Below are 18,627 nucleotides of genomic sequence, written 5' to 3'. Positions count from 1 at the left end.
TTTCTCTTTGATGAAATCTATTTTAGCTTTAACTTTGAGATCATGATTTCTACCCCTGCTTTTTTGCATAATAATAACACTTTTGATCTTTATTTTATGTTTGTATTTCTTATTTCCTATTCCTCCTGATTTCTCCATTTCTTTTCTTTACTTCTATCTGCTACCTTGCCTCCCTCCAAGAATCCCTTCCTTACCCTCTCCCCATAACCTTTTCCCTCTTGCTCTCTTGTTTCTATTCAAATTTAGAAGACTTTTATAGCCTTCCCATTTTGTGTGTGTGTGTGTGTGTGTGTGTGTATGTATGTGTATTTTACTCTTTATCCCATTCTCCTTAATCCATATACCTGTCTATACTATCCTATTCATTCATCCTCTTTATTTATTTTTATAAATTTAGAATACTTTTATTCACATCTTAATGTATATGTTCTCTCTTTAGCCTAGATCTGTTGGGAATAAGGTTCCCTCTAGAAATGCTTTCCTATCCATTCCCCTGTCCTTATCACCTTACCTTTTTATTTCTTTCTGGTTTCAAAAGACTACTAATACTCCTTCCCCATCTGATTTTTCTGTGAGTTTTCCCTCTCATTTATATTATTATGTTTTTTTTTTTTTTTAGAATCTTGTCATAGTTCTGCCCCCATCTTTCTTTTAAATAGTCCAATTACTAATGATATTCTTAGACATATGGTTTATTTTTCCACATATATACAAATATTCTGTGCATATTGAGTCCTTTGTTTTTGAAATTTATCTTATATTTCTCTTGGATCTTGTATATCAGATTTTTTCTTAAGTTCAGGTTTTTTCACACCAGTGTCCTGAAAGTCTGGCAATTCCTTAAATGTCCTTTTTTTGTTTCCTTTCAGGATTATGCTTAATAATTCTGGGTATGATATTTCTGGCCACAACCCCAGTTCTTTTGCTCTTTGATATATAGAATTCCAAGTCCTGTGGTCTTTAAATGTAGTAGCTGCTAGGTCTTGTAAAATTAATTATGGTAATATCATTTTTCCCCTTTTCATCCCCTATCATATTGAAAAAAGAAAGAAAAACACTCTTTGTAACATATATATATATATATATAGTTAAGTAAAACAGATTTCCTCATTTTTTTGAAAATCTTAATTCTGTACCCTAAATCAATCACCTATCAGGAAATGGACAGCATATTTCATCTTCTGTCCTCTGGAATCATGGATAATTGTTTCATTGATTGCTATTCTTACAGTTTTCAATGTTGTTTGTAATAAATTGCCTTCATGGTTTTCCTCATTCTGTTCTTTTAAAAGTTCTCAAAACAATGTGTGTGCTTTACTCCAGTTAATTATCACTGGTCTACTTAGACTTAAAAGCAATCAGGAAAGGTTGTTTACTTGCAAACATACTTATAGCTTCTCTTTTTGTGATGGCAAAAACTGGAAACTAACAAATTGGAAACTAAAGAAATATCTATCAGTTAAATAGTAGTAGAGCAAATTGTGGCATATGAAAGTGATAGAATACTATTTTGCACTAAGAACAGAGAAAATAGATTATTTCAAAGAAATATGGATAAGATTTATATGTACTAATATAGAGTGAAGTGAGCAGAATCTGAATTTTTTTTTTTTTTTTTTTTACAATAACATCAGTATTATAAAAACAGTTACAGGTTTTTGAGCAGGTCCATTTGATAGTAGATTATCACATCCTTTCTCTAATACTAATGATAGCATTGATTTAATTATTATTTTCTAAACAAAAGGTGGAAAACTTAAACGTGAACAGGGAAATGTATATTTGGTACCAGAACAGAAGGAAAGTTTCTTTTTTTTTTTGGAGTCTACATTTACTTTTTTTTTTTTTTTAATAGCCTTTTATTTACAGGATATATGCATGGGTAACTTTACAGCATTAACAACTGCCAAACCTCTTGTTCCAATTTTTCACCTCTTACTCCCCACCCCCTCCCCCAGATGGCAGGATGACCAGTAGATGTTAAGTACGTTAAAATATAAATTAGATACACAATAAGTATACATGACCAAAACGTTATTTTGCTGTACAAAAAGAATCAGACTCTGAAATATTGTACAATTAGCTTGTGAAGGAAATAAAAAATGCAGGTAGGCATAAATATAGGGATTGGGAATTCAATGTAATGGTTTTTAGTCATCTCCCAGAGTTCTTTCTCTGGGCATAGCTGGTTCAGTTCATTACTGCTCCATTGGAAATGATTTGGTTGATCTCGTTGCTGAGGATGGCCTGGTCCATCAGAACTGGTCATCATATAGTATTGTTGTTGAAGTATATAATGATCTCCTGGTCCTGCTCATTTCACTCAGCATCAGTTCATGTAAGTCTCTCCAGGCCTTTCTGAAATCATCCTGTTGGTCATTTCTTACAGAACAGTAATAGTCCATAATATTCATATGCCACAATTTATTCAGCCATTCTCCAACTGATGGGCATCCACTCAGTTTCCAGTTTCTAGCCACTACAAAAAGGGCTGCCACAAACATTCGTGCACATACAGGTCCCTTTCCCTTCTTTATAATCTCTTTGGGATATAATACCAGTAGTAACACTGCTGGATCAAAGGGTATGCACAGTTTGATAACTTTTTGAGCATAGTTCCAAAGTACTCTCCAAAATGGTTGGATTCGTTCACAACTCCACCAACAATGCATCAATGTCCCAGTTTTCCCGCATCCCCTCCAACAATCATCATTATTTTTTCCTGTCATCTTAGCCAATCTGACAGGTGTGTAGTTGTATCTTAGAGTTGTCTTAATTTGCATTTCTCTGATTAATAATGACTTAGAGCATCTTTTCATGTGACTAGAAATAGTTTCAATTTCTTCATCTGAGAATTGTCTGTTCATATCCTTTGACCATTTTTCAATTGGAGAATGGCTTGATTTTTTATAAATTAGAGTTAATTCTCTATATATTTTGGAAATAAGGCCTTTATCAGAACCTTTGACTGTAAAAATATTTTCCCAGTTTATTGCTTCCAGAAGGAAAGTTTCTTGTACTGGATGGACTCTGGAAGAAATGAACCATGGTCTAGGATCATTTAGATATTAAGGTCTGAGGTAAAAATGTACTCTCATTATGTTGTGGCAAACTTCTACGAGTTTCCAAATTGAGTGAATTAGCTATGGATGGGAAGGGGGAAATGACATTGGACTTTGGCAAATGCAGAGTGTGTGTGTGTGTGTGTGTGTGTATTTTCTCTTAGTAATTAAGGAGTTACTTGGCTTTACTTAACTTTTTTTCTTTCTAAATTTAGTACCGTCTTTTGGTGTACAGGGCCAGAACTCTGGAAAGCATACTTGAAACAAGTGTTAACTCAGTGGAATTGATGAGATGATGGTTCTCTAGTTCACATATATACTTAGTACTTAGTATGGTGATATAATGGTTCTCTAGTTCACACATATTCAGTATGCTGTAATGTTGTAAATGTATTAAGTTATATAAGGCCTGAGAAGGACTGGAAATGAGACATTCTATCTTTGACCATTCTCTTGGTGGCTCTCCTGCCTCTTGCACTCCTGCACTAAAATGAAGGCTGGGTCCGAGGTCTTCCAGAAAGCTAACCCAGACATTACATTTTGATTCTGTGTCTCTTTTATTTTCAGTACATGTGGAATGCCTTTTCTTGGGAGGAGGTGGTAAGGTAACTGGTGTTAAATGACTTAGCTAGGATCAAACTCAAATCAAATAATGAAGTGTTTGAGTTTGGATTTGAACTCTGGTCATTAGAGCTGCTGCCTAATGCCTTTTCATAAGATTTTATTTTATTTTTTTCTATCCCTTTATTTCCATCCCAGAGTAAAAGCCTGTTAGGTAAAACCTTCTTTATTTAATCCACTTTTGTAAGTGAGACAGAAGTGATTTAGGTATCCTTATTGCTGTGTAAGTATTTCAGGTGTGCAATTCTAATGAAACTCAAAGACTCACCCTCCTTACTTTGTCCTTGGTGTTATATAGCTCCTGAACTAGGACTTCTGAATGCCATTTATGAAGCACATCTGCTGCTCTAGAAGTGAGGGGGCCTTTGGACGGAGTGGCTGACATCACTTGCCATAAGCCAGGGCCACTAATAAAGGATGTTGAAAGTAGTTATATATTTAGTTTGAGTCAACATTACTCTCCCAAATATGATTGCTTTCCCATATGATTTATGTCTTTCATTCAGGCATTCAGGTTTAGATTTAAACTCCACCATACAAGCTCTTGGAAATCTATTGCAGACCACAGCCATCCTTTGGTCAGCATCAGTAGTGGTAAGAGGGGTGAGGAGATGTTTTCTTGGGTTAACTCTGCAACTTGGTGGCATATAATTTTAATTTGTCATTGGTACATTAATCTGTGAGCACTAATCAAAAACATTAAAGTGAAAACTCTTTTTAAAAAGTTCTTTGGTTCTATTTGGAAAAAAATCTGACAGACAAAATAGGATATAAAGAGCAAATTTACTTTGCAGAAACATTGTGTGACTTTTATTCCCTTTCCCCTCTTGCAAAAATGGCCTACATCTTTAAACCTTGATCTCCTTAATATTTTGCACACTATGATATAATATCTTTCTGCTGAAGTTTGCGATGTGAATTTATATAACCTCCTTTCTCCCCTTTTATTCTTGTATTGGTATGTAATTTGCATATTTCCACCATGCGAAAGCCATTTTCTATGGTTGGAAAAGACTTTTTTCCTACAGTGTGAACAAATCATTCTTTGTTCTTCTTATTGTGCCTTCAAACTGGTACATCCGGTTTATGCCCCAAACAACAAAAGTCTGTCAACAGAAATTAAAACAACAGCATGAACAAAGGCAGAAAATCATGTGGGGCTCTTAGGGAGTTTTCCTCCCCCTTTGCTCCTTTCTTTCAAGTGCTTTGAGACTCCATTAGGCAACTTGGAATGTGGCACAGAATATTTGTTCCTCACGAAGTTATGTTGGTACTTTTGGTTAGGAGAGAACTTCAAGCTTGTGGGGCTTTGTGTATATTTGAAAAGGTCTTTATGAAGTACTTAAAAGTTTATTTTCAGTTTTGAAAGCCTTTTTGCATAAGGCAGTTTTACAACTGATTTCTAAACTTGAGAAGGACGTTTCAAAATTTTTTTCAGTGATCAGAAGAAGGGACATAATTTTCAGTTGGATCTTATTTTAAAAAGTGACTACAAAGTAGAATCCTCCTGGTCATTCTGAGTGTCTGCGCTTTCATTGTAGCTCCTGTAGCTGAACTAAGCACTGCTTTTATTTTAAAATGTCTTTTTAAATGTAAGATTTTTATATGCACATAAAATAACTGAGGTTTAGCAAAAGACTATTGACAAAGCTCATCTAGTCCAAGTTTTCTTTTTTTATACAGGAGAGAATCTCTTAGAGGACAAGTGATTTGCCTATTTTCAGGTAGTCTTATGGAAAAGTTAGGGTTTTGAATGTATATATGATGTCTTTAAACCCCTTCCTCTTTCTATCACTCTTTCAAAGCTGTCTTTATTAACTCCTCTCCTGAAAGCCAAGACAGGAGTTGAAATTTTGGAACTCACCTAGAATGTCTCAAAATTCTATTTTCAGTTTTGGTAGGTTGAGGAACCTTAGGTTCATATCCTATAGTCATAAATTATGATGGATTCATTTATTCTTCTCAAGTTAGAAAGAAACTGATAGACTAACTATAGATTGAATAAGAAAAGAATTCTAGAAGTTTAACGAGTGGTTATGAAGGAGAGAGCATTTTATGATTTTTCCCCTTCCCACTCCATTTCTTGTTCTAAGTATGAAGGGAGGCCAAGAAAAGGGATTACTTGGCATGGCAGATTTGTTTGGTAGCTGTTACACTGAAAAGATGTTATATTCAGATTTCAAAAATGTTTTTTTTTTTTTCTGCATCAAAGAGAACTCTTGTATGCATTAGATACAATGAGCATACGCCTTTATCATATCATGGGCATGCCAAGACGAATTTGTGCCTTTCTCTGTTCAGTATAATTGAGAGCAGCAGCTGAGTTTAAAAAGTTTTGGCCCCCTTTGGATGGTATTCTTAGTGTTAGGTCTTATTTTTTTTGAAATAGAAGCTTAACTTCTGGCAGGCTTGAAGAGGGATAAATTTGTGAAATATTAGAGTATTGGATGAATTATACTTTTTATTCTTTTAACTTGCCCATTTCTCCTCAATTAATATTAATTGTTTATCCACTTAGGTGAAAGAGTTCTACAGTTGAAAAGCATCTAATTATTACAAACTCATAGACTCAAAACATTCCTTACATTTGGATGAGGCATCCTAGTCTAATCTTATAATTTAAATTTTTTCTTATTATGAACTTTAAAAATCATAAGAATATACATTTTGATATACGAAGAAGATTTTTAAAAAAGAATTGCAGACTTTTGTTTTATACCATTGGATTTTTCCCCCTTTGTTTTATACCATTGGATTTAACCCCAAGTGACTTGACCAGGGTCACATAGCTAGGAAGTGTTAAGTAAGTCTGAGGCCAGATTTGAATTTAGGTCCTCCTGACTTCAGGGCTGGTGCTGTATCCAGTACACCAACTAGCTGCCCCCACACCATTTGGTTTTTAAATTTTTATTTTAAATTTTATGAAGCAATAACACATTTTGCTGTTTGTGTCCCACTTTCACCTTTTAAAAACATTTTAAAATATTTTTTGGCCACAATTTATTTTCATATCTTCTAAATATCTCCTTATGCCTCTCTCTCAGAGAACCATCCTTTATAATTAACTGGTTTTTTTTTTTTAAGCAAAAAGAAAAAGTAGAAGAGAAAAAATGGTCAAAGCTGACAACTTTTAAAAAGCCGAGATTTTATGAAAGTTTTCACTCCCTTAGTCCTCATCTCCCACTTGTGTAAAATAATGATAAACTTCTCTGCTTTAGGGCTAATCTTAACCTTGAAATATCATAACCTTCTTTTAAAAAATTTTTTTTTCTTGATATTTTTTGATTTTACATTGCCTACATTCCTTCCTTTCTCCTCCTCTCCCTTCTCCCTTCTTTTCTCCTTTCTTCTCCTTCTGTGCCACCCTTCCCTTTTTACTTCTCTCCTTCCCTCCTCTTTCCTCCCTGCCTCCTTCCATCTCGCCCTCCCCTCCTCTTTCCCCCCCCATTCCTTTCTCTCTCTCCTTCCCTCTCTTCCTTTGTATTTTATTTTTCCAAATACATTGGCAAAGATAATTTTCAACATTCACCTTTACAAAACCTTGTATTCCAAAGTTTTCTTTTTCTCCCTCTCCCCCGTACCTTAGATATCAAGCAATTTACTATAGGTTAAACAGTGAAATTCTTCTAAACATATCCTCATATTCTTCATGCTGCAGGAGGAAAAAAATCAGATCAAAAAGGAAAAAATGAGAAAGAAAAGAAAAACCCAAGCAAACAAATAGCAATCACAAAAAGGTGAAAATACTAGGCTTTGATCCATATTTGTGTTTATCATTCTCTCTTTGCATACAGATGGCTCTTTCTATTACAAGTCTAATGGAATTGTCTTGAATCGCCTCATTATTGAAAAGAGCCAACCTCAGAGTTAAAAAGAAACAGTTGATTGTAATATAATCTTGTTTTTGTGTATAATGGTTTCTTGGTTCTCCACACTTTACTGTGCATCAGTTCATTTAAGTCTTTCCAGGTTTTTCTGAAATCAGTCTGCTCATCATTTCTTATAGAGCAATCATATTCCATTACATTCATGTACCATAACTTATTCAGGCATTCCCCAACTGAGGGATATTCATTCATTTTCTAGTTAAGGATGGCTTAACTGGCTGGACCAAAAATATGGGACGCTTTGCAGATTTGCATGTCATCCATCTGTAGGGCCATGCTAATTTTCTATGTATTGTTCCACTTTTTGTATATGTGCTGCTGAAGCAAGCACTTCTAGTTCTTTTGAATCACAAAATTTGTACTATTAATGTTTTTGTTTTTTTAATGATCTCCTTGAGTCATTGCTTATGCCATTCCATGCCTAGCATTAGAATCTCTAGGTCTAGCATTAGAATCTTTAGGGCAGGACATTTAAATCACTTTATTTGCATAAATCAGAATTTTTATGGCAAGATTTGAATATGTAGGCTGTGTAGTTTTTTTGTGGAATATGGTATAAAATGTTCCTGTAGGCCTAATTTCTACCAGACTGTTTTCCAGTTTTAAAAAATATACATATACATACAGATATATGTATATATGTGTGTGTATATGTATGTACCTATCTATTTACTATTTTAATCTTTATAAAACTCTATTAAGTAGATGCCATTATTTTCCCCATTTCACATGTAAAGAAACTGAGGCCAAGAGGTTACGTGATTTGTCCCAGTGCCACACAGACAGTAAATGCCTGAAAGTAGTAAATGTCTGAAAGGAGACAGAACTAGTCTTCTTGACTTGAGTTTATCACTCTATTCATTTTAATAGCAATTCTTACCTAATAGAGAGTTCTTTCCTAAGTAACTTACGTTTTCTGGTTTATTTGGATTATTAAATTCCATTATTTCTGGTTCTCCCTTGTCAAGCTGCTTCCATTTATCTATTTTTCTATTTAAAAAAAATTAATACCAAATGTTTTTGATGATTGTTGCTTTATGAAATGGCTTGATCCTTGAAAGTGCTATCTTCATTCCTATTTTAAAAAAAGAAACTCACTCATTTCCTTTGGGATTTTATTTTTTTTCTCCAAATGAATTTTGTCATTGTTTTATTTAACACTTTGGTTTTTTACAAATGAGGGAATTGAGGTCCAGATAGGAGAGAAGACTAGTACAATTTATTATACAGCCATCTAGTGGCTGAGTCAGAACCAGAACTTGTATCTCATGACTACTTATGGTTTCAATGCATGTTACAAAATATTGTTTTACAGTTTATTTTTCATTTACTTTTTAATGAAAATAGCATGTTTTGTAGCCTTGGCACAACAGTAGATTTAAAAAAAAAATCGACCTGCTATCTTTCTATCCAGTGAACCATTATTAAAATTTTATGTCTCTGTTTGGCAGAGAATGTAGTAAATGCATTAATATTGTACCTTTTACAGAATGTGTATTTAAGATCAAAGGGCTAATACAATTCAGTTTTTCAGGAACATCTGTGATTCTTGAACATTGGGAAATTGAACGAGATAACTTTAAAGTAAAGATAGGTTAAGGAACTGCTATTATAGACATCATTTTATCTAAATGTAATTTTAGGTTTATAAATAAGTTTTTGAAATATAAAAGTTTTACAATAAATTTTTCTGAAAAAGCTAAGCTTCTGTCTTTTCTCTCAGACATAAGATAATATTGGGATAATAGCCATATGACCAAGGATGTTACTATATCTCTCTGTTCTTGCTTTTATGTTCTAGAGAAGGTACCAGTCTTCATTGATGGGAGGGAAGTTCCATAAAATCCATGAAATAACATGTATTTGTCATATTTAGCACATATACATGATTAGAAATAATTCTGTTTTTGAATAATAAAATACTATATTTCATTGTCATCATTCCATATTATAGGGAAAAATATACTGCGAATTATTCTTCAGTTTTGATATGATAATGGAAATGCTATCCAAAGCTAAGAAGTCTGTATCCCTTTCTAAACTTTCTTTTGGTGTCATAAGTATTTTAAAATGTTTTATTGCCATTGTCCCTCTTTTTGGGGGGGAGCACTATCTATTAAGGACTGATAAAAGACTTGGTATTCTATGGTATTCTAATATGTTCAGATTTGATTATTCACAATTATAATTATGTGACATAAAGTAATTTGTTGCAGCCTAATGGAAATATGCAGTGTGAATTTGAATAAAAGGACCACTTCAACTTATTATTCACACTAATTGGGATCTAGCTCTATGGTTTTACACTTAGCCCAATGAGTTAAAAAAATCTACAAAAACAAAAAAACCCTCAAAATTTCTGGCATGTGTGTGTCTGTATTTTAGGTTCATAAATTTTTTGTCAGGTAATGAGAGGTGTGTTTCATCTTCTTGTTTTTTTGGATTTATAGTTTGTCATTGAATTCATCAGGATTCTATTGTCTTTCTCATTTATTTTGCTTATAATGTTGTCATTACATAAATTGTTCTTGATTTTCTTTTGCAGCATCAGTTCATAAGGTTTTTCCAAGTTCTCCTTGAAATGTCCACTTCGTCATTTCTTATGACACAATAATAGTCTGTTACATTCATATACTAGAGTTCTTTTTTGCTATTCTTCAGTTGGAAGGCACCCTTTAGTTTCCAGTTTTTGGCTGTCATGAAAAAAGCAAAAATATTATAAATATTTTTGTACATATAAATGCACTTCCTCTTTCTTTGATGTCTTTGGAGAGTGTAGATCTATTAGTGTTGTGGCTAAGATAGAGAATATATATGTTTCATTATTTTCTTGACAAATTTCCCTGTTGTTTTCAAGAATGACTGCATCAATTCACCAACTCTAACAGTTGCAATGGTGTTCCTACAACCTCTCCATTATTGATCACTTTCCTTTTTGTCATCTTTGTCAGTGTGAGAGATGTGAAATAGAACTTTAAAATTGCCTAAATTTACATTTCTCTTATTATTTGTGACTTATAGAAGATCCAGAAATCAGAGAATACTTTTTATATGACTTTTGACCGTTTATATCTCTTCCTCTGAAAAAAAAATATATCTATTTATTTATATTATCCATCTATTTGTATCCTTTGACCAGTTACCTTTGACTGGGAAGTGGTTCCTTATTTCTTTTAACCATGTGTAATTTTATTGGTAGATTGTCTGTTAACATGACTGTGACTCTTGTTTTTTTTGTTTTTGTTTTTTTCTGTGATTCACTAGAGGTATGATAAATTCATTCATTTCATTTTTCATTTTATCACTTTGTAAATCTCTTTTTCAAGTGTTTTGTTTGTAAACAACATATTGTTAGATCTGCTTTCTAATTCACTTTCCTATTATCCTCTGTTTTATGGACAAGTTTATCCCATTCAAGTTTCTAGTTATGATTGATTGTTAATTATTTTTCCCTTCATTATATTGACTATTAAAATTTTTTCATTCTGAATTTTAATACCAAAGGAATACTTCCCTATTAATAGCAGAACACCCTAAAAAAGATTATTTTTTGCCATTCACTATTGGTAATCCCCTACACAAATCCAAGAGAAAGGAAAATAACTACTTTAATTAGTCAAAAAAGTAAATATACATTTCAAAAAATGCGCAACCATTTTTTTTGTTTTTTTAACCTTGAGTCCACTTCTTAGTCAGGAAAGGTAGCATTCTTTATTGTATATTCTTTGAAGACATGTTTGGTCATTGCATAGATTGGAGTTATTTTTTTAAATTAATTTTAATGTTTTTTTTTAAATCTCAGTTTTCCCTTAGTTGCCTTCCATCTCCCCTCTCAGAGAGCTCTTCCACATAACAAGTAATATAGAGTAAGAAGATGAGACCAATATAATTTTAATACCAAAACCAGGGAAAGGGAAGTGAAAAATGGGAAAGGGAAAAGTAAAGGAAAAAGGGCATTTAATATTAAAAAACTTTTATGTGCAAGGTACTGTGTTAAGACTTTACTGATATATCAGTTGATCCTTATAAAGTACTCTTATGATCCCTATTTTATAGTTGGGAAAAGTGATGCATATTGAGGTTAAATGACTTGCCCAGAATCACACTGTTAGTGTTTGAGCTTAGAGTTGCACTTAGGCCTTTCTGACTCCAGGCCCAATTCTCTATCCTCTGCCCCACCTAACTGCCTAAAGTACCAACATCATTAATGAATATTGATTCAAAACATATATTTGCTAAATTTAATATAATACTCATATCAGCTAATAACAAAATGAAAAAACAAAACCCTAAAAAGTAGACATAGAGGAACCATTGTTGTATCTTTGCATTTTGATTTTTTTGAATTTTTTATTATTGAATTTATTATTATTTTGATTTTTTATTATTGAAGTCACTAATTTTTGGTTGTTTAATTTTCAGAGTTCATTTTTTTGGATAAGATTTATCAGTTTTTCTTGCAAACTTCTTATTCTTCCATTCTTTTCTCAATAGCTTTCTTTTCTCTTTAAATTACTAGCTTCATTTCTCCTAGATATTCACATAGTATTTGGGGAAAATCTGTTTTTTCCCTTGAGTCTCTTTTTAGAGATCTCTAGATTTTTAATCATTAAAAATTATTTTTATTAAAGCTTTTTATTTTCAAAACATATGCATAGATAATTTTCAACATTCACCCTTGTAAAACCTTGTATTTCAAAATTTCTTCCCTTCCTCCAATCCCTTCCCCTAGATGGGTAGTAATCCAATATAAGTTAAACATGTACAGTTCTTTTATATATATTTCCACAATTATTATGCTGCATAAGAAAAACCAGATCAAAAAAGAAAAAATGAGAAAGAAAACAAAATGCACGCAAACAACAATAAAAAATGAAAATACTATGTTGTGATCCACACTCAGTCCTCACAGTCTTCTCTCAGGGTATAGATGGCTCTCCTCATCATAAGATCATTGGAATTGGCCTAGATCATATCATTGTTGAAAAGAGCCACATCCATCAGAATTGATCATTGTATGATTTTGCTGTTGCCATGTACAATGATCTCTTGGCTTATCTCACTTCACTTAGCATCAGTTCATATAAGTCTCTCCAGATCTCTTTGAAATCACCCTGCTGGAGAAAGATAATGCGGAATGTTGGAGGGGAGGTGGGAAAACTAGGATACTGATACATTGTTGGTGGAATTGTGAATGAATGCAGTCATTCTGGAGAGCAATTTGGAACTATGCTCAAAAAGTTATCAAACTGTGCATACCCTTTGATCCAGTAGTGTTACTACTGGGCTTATATCCCAAAGAGATTTTAAAGAAGGGAAAGGGACCTGTATGTGCAAGAATTGTTTGTGGCAGCCTTCTTTGTAGTGGCCAGAAACTGGAAACTGAGTGGATGCCCATCATTTGGAGAATGGCTGAATAAATTGTGGTATATGAATATTATGGAATATTATTGTTCTGTAAGAAATGACCAGCAGGATGATTTCAGAAATGCCTGGAGAGACTTACATGAACTGATGCTGAGTGAAATGAGCAGGACCAGGAGATCATTATATACTTCAACAACAATACTATATGATGATCAATTCTGATGGACATGGCCGTCTCCAGCAATGAGATGAACCAAATCAATTCCAATAGAGCAATAATGAATAGAACCAGCTACACCCAGTGACAGAACTCTGGGAGATGAACATGAACCACCACATAGAATTACCAATCCCTCTATTTTTGTCCGCCTGCATTTTTGATTTCTTTCACAGTCTAATTGTGCACTATTTCAAAGTCTGATTCTTTTTGTACAGCAAAATAACTGTATGGACATGTATACATATATTGTATATAACTTATACTTTAACAGATTTAACATATATTGGTCAACCTGCCATCTGGGGAAAGGGGTGAGGGGAAGGAGGGGAAAAGTTGGAAGAAAAGGCTTTGCAATTGTCAATGATGAAAAATTACCCATGCATATATCTTGTAAGTAAAAAGCTATATATATGAAAAAAAGAAATAACCCTGCTGATCATTTCTTATAGAATGATAACATTCCACAACATTCATATACCATAACTTATTCAGCCATTTCCCAACTGATGGTTTCCACTCAGTTTCCAGTTTCTTGCCACTACAAAAAAGGGCTGCCACAAACATTTTTGCACATGTGGGTGTTATAGCCCAGAACGCTGTACTTGAAACAAAGATTCTTCCAAGGTGTTAATAAGTCAGTCCCATTGATAAGACAATGGGAGTTTACCATGGTGATTAATAGTTCTCTAGTTCAGTATGATTGAATTAATCTTACAACAAATAATGGTTCCTTAGTGATATAATGATTGGCTTATACTCAGTATACTACATATAAACTGGGACAAACTCAGCCAGAGACAGACTTAGAAGGGCCAGGGTCAGACTTGGAGGGGACTCAGAAACAGACTGGGAGAAGACAGAGGGTTGAAGGCTGGAGCACAAGCCCTCCGACAGAGACAGACTTCAAGACAGAGACTGCCGTGGTAGTTCTCCTTCCTCCTCCATAGAAACCAAGGCACATTCCAGAAGATCTCAAGAAAGCTAGCCTGGGCCCCAGGTAAGGAGACAAGACTTTGAAGGAGATAATAAAGAATTTGGACTTTATCTCTGGCTATTCTTCTGGTGATTACTCTGCTAAAACCAACCAGAATGTTACACGTGGGTCCCTTTCTGTCCTTTATGATCTTTTTGGGATACAGGCCCTGTATAGACACTACTGGATCAAAGGTGTTTTGATAGCCCCTTTGGGCATAGTTCTATATCACATTCTAGAATAGTTGGATCAGTTCACAACTCCACCAACAATGCATTTGTGTCTCAGTTTTTTCATATCCCTTCCAAAATTCGTCATCTTTTCTTGTCATTTTAGCCAATCTGAAAGATGTGTAATGGTGCCTCAGAGTTATCTGAATTTGCATTTCTCTCATCAATAGTGATTTAGAGCATCTTTTTATATGACTAGAAATGATTTTAATTTCTTCATCTGCAAATTGTTCATATCCTTTAACCATTTATCAATTAGAGAATGGCTTGAAATCTTCTAAATTTGACCCTATTCTCTATATGTTTTAGAAATGAGGCCTTTAGAAGAACACTTGGATGTAAAAATTTCCCCTCAGTTTATTGCTTCCCTTCTAATCTTGTTTGGATTGGTTTTGTTTGTACAAAAACTTTTTAACTTTATATAATCAAAAGTATCCATTTTGCATTCTATAATGTACTCCAGTTCTTCTTTGGCCACAAATTCTTTCCTTTTCTGTAATATTCTCTTCTAAAACATAATATTTTCTGGGAGCAGGTTTCTTGGGGGGCTTCTGGGAGTAGTCTTTGTTTCAGTTCAGTAATCACCCCAAATGCAGCTAGGTATTAAAGTCCAAATCCTTTATTGTCTCTTTCTAAATCTTGTCTCTTTTTCTGTGGCCCAGTTGGCTTTCTTAGAGGCCTTCTGTAGTCTTGGTTCCAAGAGCTCCTGCCTGCCTTCTCTGGCTTCTGAATCTCCCTGACTGAATCCTGATTGAGGCTCCTAGCTTATATATGCTCTCTTAAAGGTGTGAATCTTGTAGAACTATAGTAAAGTACTAAATACATGTACTGAACTAGAGAACTGTTAAGCACCCTGCTAAACTACCATTGTCTCTGTCAATTCCACTGACTTAGCACCTTGTTTCAAGTTCTGGCCCATAATACTTTTCCACAGATCTGAGAGGTAAACTACCCTTTTTTTCTAATTTGTTTATAATATCATTCTTTGTATCTCAATCATGAACCCATCAGCCTTATCTTGGTATAGGATGTTAGGTGTGGACTACCGCCTGGTTTCTGCCATACTGTTTTCTAATTTTTCCAGAAATCTTTATTAAATAGTGAGTTCTTTTCCCAGAAGCTGGGGTCTTTGGGTTTATCAAACACTAGATTACTGTAGTCATTGACTATTAGGTCTTTTGGACCTAACCTATTCCACAGATTAACTACTCTATTTCTTAGCCAGTAGCAAATGGTTTTGATGCTTTATAATATAGTTTTCAGTCTAGTACAGCTGGGCCACTTTCATTTGCATTTTTTTTCATCAATTCCCTTGAAATTCTTGACCTTTTGTTCTTCCAGATGAACTTTGTTGTTATTTTTTTCTAGCTCTGTAAAATAATTTCTTGGGAGTTGATTAGTATGGCAGTGAATAAGTAAATTAATTTAGGTAGTATTGTCATTTTTATTATATTACCTCGGGCCTACCCATGAATACTTTCTATTTTTTCCAATTGAATAGATTTGACTTTATTTATATGGAAAGTATTTTGTAATTGTGTTCATATCGTTTCTGACTTTTCCTTGGCAGGTAGACTCCCAAATATTTTATAATATCTAAAGTTATTTTAAAGAGTGATAATTTTAAGTGATAATTTGGTTTCCTCATTACTTACTCTAATTCCTTTAATTTTTTCCCTTATTGCCAAAGCTAACATTTCTAATACAATATTGAATAATAATGGTGGTTGTTTGGCCCCTGATTTTATTTGGAAAGGTTCTAGTTTATCCCCATTACATATAATACTTGCTGATGGTTTTAAATAGATAGCTTTTGATCTTTTTAAGGAAAACTTCATTTATTCCTGTGCGCTCTAATTTTTTAATAGGAATGGGCGCTGAATTTTGCCAAATGCTTTTTATGTATCTATTGAGATAATCATATAATTTTTGTTAGTTTGGTTCTTGATATTATCAATTATACTAATAGTTTTCTTAATATTGAACCAGCCCTGCCTTCCTAGTATGCTCTTGGTTATGGTATATTATCTTGGTGATAACATGCAGTAATCTACTTGTTAATGTTTTATTTAAGATGTTTGCATCAGTATTCCTTAGGGAAATTGATCTATAATTTTCTTGCTCTTTTGACTGTACTTGGTTTAGGTATCAGTACCATATCTGTGTCTGATATTGTGAAAGGGGAAGGAACTTGGATTGCAGTCAACAATCAACTATCTAGCATAATTAAGCATTATCTTTCAGGGGAAAAGATATTCACTGAAATAGGTGAATTTCATTTATTTCTGATGAAAAAATCAAAGCTAAACAGAAAATTTGATCTTCAAATACAGAACTCAAGAGAAGCACAAAAAGGTAAAAAAGAAAGAAAAAAAATTACTTTTAAAAGTTAAAAAGTTTATATCTACATGGGAAGATGTTATGGGTGTACTTAGAGGGTACAGGTATTATTTGCTTTTATTGTGATAACATAAAAAAAGAAAACTAGAGACAGAAAGGGGATTATATTGGAAGAAAAAGAAAACAGATAAAATGGAGTAAATTACATCTCATGAAGAGGTAAAAAAAGATCTATTACAACTGAGGGAAAAAAGGGAGGGAGATGAATATTGTGTGAATCTTACTCTCAACAGATTTAGCTCAAAGAGAGACTATCAAACATCTTTAGCCTCACAGAGAAACTGTCTCAGCTAATAGGAGAGTAGAGAAAGGAAAGAGAGAGGTTAATGTTAGAGAGAACAGAAGTAGAAGGGGAAAAGTATAAGAAAGGGGAAGAGGGTGTAAAAGAGGAGGGTTGTTTGAGGAGGTGGTGGTCAGACGCAAACTACTGGGGAAGAGGGAAAAGGCGAAAGGAAAGAGAAAAGTATAACTTGGGGAAAATAATATGGCAGGAAATAAAGAGTTAGTAATTTTTACTTTGAATGTGAATGGGATGAACTCTCCCATAAAACGGAAGTGGGTAGCAGGCTGATTTAAAAGCCAGAATCCTACAATATGTTGTTTACAAAAAACACATTTAAAGCAGAGTGCTATATACAGAGTAAAGGTAAAAGGCTGGAGCAGAATATACTCTTCAGCTGAAGTAAAAAAAGCACAGGTAGTTATCCTGATCTCAGATCAAGCAAAAGCAAAGATGGATCTAATTAAAAGAGACAAGGAAAGAAACTACAAGTTACTATCATAGATAATGAAGTAGTATCAGTACTAAATATATATGCACCAACGGGCACAGCATCCAAATTCCTACAGGAGAAGTTAAGAGAGCTGCAATAAGAATTAGATTGCAAAACTGTACTAGTGGAGGATCTCAAACTTGCTTTCTCAGTACTAGATAAATCAAACTACAAAATAAATAAGAAAGAATTTAAGGAGATAAGTAGAATTTTAGAAAAAATAAGTATGATGGACCTTTGGAGAAAACTGAATGGAGACAGAAAGGAATAAAAAATTGACCATGTAGTAAGTAAAATCAAATTAGCTCAAAATCAAATGCAGAAAGGCAGAAATAGTAAATGTGTCTTTTTCGAATCAGAATGCAATAAAAATTACATGTAATAAGGGGCCAGGGAAAAATGGAACAAAAATTAATTGAAAACTAAGTGATCTAAAGAATCAGTGGGTGAAACAACAAATCAGAGACACAATAGTTTCATCCAATGAGAATGACAATAAAGAGACATCAAAATTTATAGGATGCTGCTAAAGCAGGTCTTAGGAAAATTTTTGTACCTCTGGATGCTTACTTGGATAAAATAGAGAAAGAGAAGACCAATGAATTGGGCATGCAACTAAAAAAGCTAAAAAAAGAATAAATTAAAATCCCCCAATTAAATAACAAATTTGAAATTTTGAAAATGAAAAGGGGAGATTAATAAAATTGAAAGTAAGAATGCTATTGAACTAAAAAACAAAACTAAGAGTCAGTTTTATGAAAAAATCATCAAAATAGATAAACCTTTAGTTAATTTGATTAGAAGAAAATCAAATTGCTAGTATCAAAAATGAAAAGGGTAAACTTTCCACCAATAAAGAGGAAATTAGAACAATAATTAGGAGCTATTTTGCCCAAATGTATGCCAATAAATCTGATAATCTAAATGAAATGGATACGTGAAAAAATATAGATTGCTCAGATTAACAGAGAAGGGAATAAATTACTTAAATAGTCCTATTTTAGAAAAAGAAATTGAACAAGCTATTATCAACTCTCTAAGAAAAAATCTCCAGGGCCAGATGAATTTACATGTGAATCCTACCATATGCATAT

The 18,627-nt window shown here is 33.3% G+C and overlaps 1 protein-coding gene and 1 non-coding gene across 14 annotated transcripts in view; one reads left to right on the top strand and one right to left on the bottom strand.

The window, feature by feature from the left end:
• The window catches only part of BCAS3 (BCAS3 microtubule associated cell migration factor), a 794,545-nt gene that overhangs the window by 57,153 nt on the left and 718,765 nt on the right, over nt 1-18,627 (top strand). The window lies entirely within an intron of this gene.
• LOC111720472 lies at nt 7,796-7,901 on the bottom strand. Its single transcript, XR_002770146.1, has one exon. It is a non-coding gene; the product is annotated as a U6 spliceosomal RNA (small nuclear RNA).

Source organism: Sarcophilus harrisii, chromosome 4 (genome assembly GCF_902635505.1).
Source record: "Sarcophilus harrisii chromosome 4, mSarHar1.11, whole genome shotgun sequence".
Taxonomy (NCBI): domain Eukaryota; kingdom Metazoa; phylum Chordata; class Mammalia; order Dasyuromorphia; family Dasyuridae; genus Sarcophilus; species Sarcophilus harrisii.
The sequence above is the reverse complement of the archived record's forward strand: the minus strand, read 5'-3'. Positions and strand labels throughout refer to the sequence as shown.